Raw genomic sequence first — 3,817 nt, forward strand, 5'->3', positions numbered from 1 at the left:
TAATAATAATAATAATAATAATAATAATAATAATAATAATAATAATAATATGCTTTAATTATGAGTTCCTGCATGGCAGGGGGTTGGACTGGATGGTCCTTGCGGTCTCTTTCAATTCTATGATTCTATGTTTTTTGCATTGAATGTCCTGTTTTCTGTGTCATCAACTTGATTTCTGTGCAAATGCAGTGTTTCCTGTCCAGAAAATACTGTGGTCTGCACCAGAAACATGCACACCAATGACTTTACAAAGATAAGCTGCAAGTTCTCAGGTGTGTGATCCCTGATGGTGCCACAGCACTCCCAGCTTCCAAGATTTGCTGATTCTTCACAAACCACAATCCCTTTGTTGGGGAAAAAAAATTCCAGCATTCTCTCTTCCCCGCTCTCTTGCTGTTTAGAGCAAGTGGGGATTAGATAGGATACAATTTCCTGCATGTGAAATCCTTCTGTTTCCCCTCATCTAAACCTGGCCATTTGCTCTTACTATCCTTTGAAGTGCATGGTCATAAATATCTTTTGTAACCAAGTAAATCAACTGTGTGACCCAGGATACTTCCCTAGGAGTTCATTATACAGAGACCTCCATCTCCTATACTTCTATCATTGTGTTCCCATTGGGTTCCAGGGGACGCCATTTCTGGAAACTGTTTCAAAGGCGTCCCCAGGAACCTGATGGGAACACGATGGGAACGCTCAGCGGCGTTGGCGGCGTTCCCTGTGCAGTAAACTATCCTTCTGGGCCCCATCGGGTTCCCATCACGCTCCGTGCGTGGCCCTGCTTGTGCCCGTTGTAACGCATCGGGGAACATTTTATCCCCGGTGCGATAAACCTCAAACCGTGAATAGAGTAAGCCCTTGGTATCCGCTGGGGTTTGGATCCATGGATAACAAAAAACCAGTGGATGCTCAAGTCCCATTATATATAATGGGGTAATAAAATGGTGTCACTTATATAAAATGGGGAAATCAAGATTTGCTTTTTGGAATTTACATTTTTATAAATACGTATTGCCAAACCATGATGTTTGATTCCCTGGATAAAGAATCCGTGGATACGGAGGGACAACTGTACAGTACTCTTTGAAAACTGCATAGTTTTTGAGGACTTTCTTTCAATAAGGAGAAACATGGTAAAATTATTTCTGCTTGGCTGTGAGAACCAAAATGATGAAAACTCCCATTATATCTAAAGGTTGGGCTGGTTTGGGGCTAATGGGGACTAGAGTCCAAAAACATCTGGAAGGACTGCAGTTTCACCAGGCCTGAGCTATACAAATTCTAAGTGCCTCAGTCCTATTGTACCCAGCAAAATACATTCCCAACCCATGAATTCACTCATTTCTAACTCTACAACTGCCATTTGTAAAAACCTCCCTGTTTTTCAGGAAAAAGAACCTGCCATATGCTGAATCAGATGGTTTGCAAACCTTGTTTGATACCACCAGAGTCTGGAAAGTTAATTTTCGAAAAGTAATTAATTACAGTTCTGGTCCCAAGCCACTGTGGCCTTCCCTGCGGTTGTTAGTAACTGGTTACCGTTTTTAAATCCAGTTAGAACACAGAAATAGCATGTTTTCCAATTCTGCTGTAGCCTTTTTTAAATTTGCAGATGCAGTGACCAGAACTGTACACAGTAATCCATATATACTTGCAAGCGGGGTTTCGCCTAAGGGCAATATTGTGTTCTGGCACTTGGGTGCAGTTCTAGACGCCTCCAAGACTTTGTTTGGTACCAAACACTGCACATATTCCTGCTATAAGCTTTATTGGTGGCAAATGATGCAGCAGATGGTCTACAACACAGAAGCGTTCCAGCCCTTTTGCTGGTGGGGTCCAGCATCCTCTCACAGCTAATGGTAGAAGTGGACTCATAAACAACTCATTCTACGCAGACACTCTCTGGCTGGCAATCCAAATTCCCATGCTGTCTAACTGGATGCATCTAGGACAGATGATAGAAGAGGGACTCCAAAGGGTTGCACATTGCAGAAGCTAACAATGAATATAAACATGTGCAAGTGTGACCCATTAGCTATGAGACCCGTTCAAGCACATTAGTACTGTATGTTGTTCTTGTTGTTAGCTGCCTTCCAGTGAACCCTGTGAATGAGACATCTCCATGACTCTCTATTCTCAACTTCTCTGCTCAGGTCTTGCAGATCAGGCTTGAACCTTCCTGATTCAGTCCATCCATCTGCTGTGCGGTCTTCCTCTCTTTCTACTGCCCTCTACCTTTCCCACCATCATGGTCTTTTCCAATGAATGTGCCTTTTCATGATGTGGCCAAAGTACAACAGCCTCAATTTAGTCATTTTTTTGACTTCCAGGGAGAGTTCAGGCTTCATCTGTTCTAGGATCTACTTGTTTTTTTAGCCATCCATGGCATCCTCAGCACTCTTCTCCAGCACCACATTTTAAATACGTTTATAGTCTTTGTAATTGCTTTCTTCACCATCCAACTCTCAAATCTGCACATGGTGATGAGGAAGACAATGGCTTGGACGGTCTTAACTTTAGTATTCAATTGTATATCTTTACACTTTAGGATCTTGTCTAGTTCTTTGCTAGCTGCCCTTCTCATTCCTAATCTTCTTCTGCAGTCTCTATTCTGATCAATGTTTGATCCAAGGTATGGGAACTGTTTAACCATTTCAATTTCCTTGTTATCTATGTTGAATTTATGTAAATTCTCTGTGGTTAGTACCAGGTTAGTAACAGCCTTCATATCTTTTTCCAGCCTCAGACTACCAAGCCAATGCAGAAAGTGTCCAAGTCACCAATACAAATTGACTCTTTCATGCCACTGGACAACTGTTAACATTTGGTCATGATGTTAACATGGACCAGAATCCTGAGGAGGACTTATGTGTGCAGGAACTAGAATTGTGCAGTTGCATAACATCTATATCCAATAGAGGTCTGCAGTTATGTTACTACGTAGAAGAGCCAGCAAAGTGCCCGATGTGCATTGGTGCCAAATGCAAAACGAGATTGATGTGCATCAGTCCCAATGAGCATAGCATCAGTCTTGATGTGCATCGGGCACCAATGTACATTGGACACCCTTGCTAGTGTCCTGTTACACATGTTTGCAATTCAGTAAAGGGGTTTCTAAGCATCTTTGCCAAGTCTTTGAGTACAGTGGGCTCTCCATAGCCACAGATTCTTTATCCACGGATTCAACCATCCATGGCTCGAAAATATTAAAAATACATATAAATTCCAAAAAGCAAATCTTAATTTTACTCTGCCATTGTAATTAATGGAACTTGAGCATCCACAATTTTTGCTATCTGTGGGGATTTCTGAAACCAAACCCCAGTGTATACCAAGGGCCCACAATGTATGTAAAATTACTTAACAGCCCCTAAGAGAGGCAAACCCACTAACTGGGAAAGTAACAGGATTAAAACAGATGGGGAATATTTGACCTTCCAAATTATTATTGGGCTTCAACTCCCATCAACCACAACCATGCAGCCCAAGGCTGATGGGAGGGCATGCCATACATTCCTCACTCCTCGACTGCCAGCTTTAGTTATTTCTTGCTGTGTGGCTTCCAGTTGTTTCCAATTTATGACAATCCTAAGACAAACTTATCGTGGGATTTTCTTGGCAAGAATGGTTCAGAGGAGGTGTGCCCATGCCTTCTGAGGCTGAGAACATGTGACTTGCCCAAGGTCATCTAGTGGGTTTCATGGCCAAGCAGGGAATCGAACTCTGGTCACTAGAGTTGTAGTCCAACACTCAAACCACGATGCCACACTGGCTTACATAACCCATATTAAATTAAGAGGCATTGGGGGAAAAAAGA

Source organism: Sceloporus undulatus, chromosome 9, assembly GCF_019175285.1.
Source record: "Sceloporus undulatus isolate JIND9_A2432 ecotype Alabama chromosome 9, SceUnd_v1.1, whole genome shotgun sequence".
Taxonomy (NCBI): domain Eukaryota; kingdom Metazoa; phylum Chordata; class Lepidosauria; order Squamata; family Phrynosomatidae; genus Sceloporus; species Sceloporus undulatus.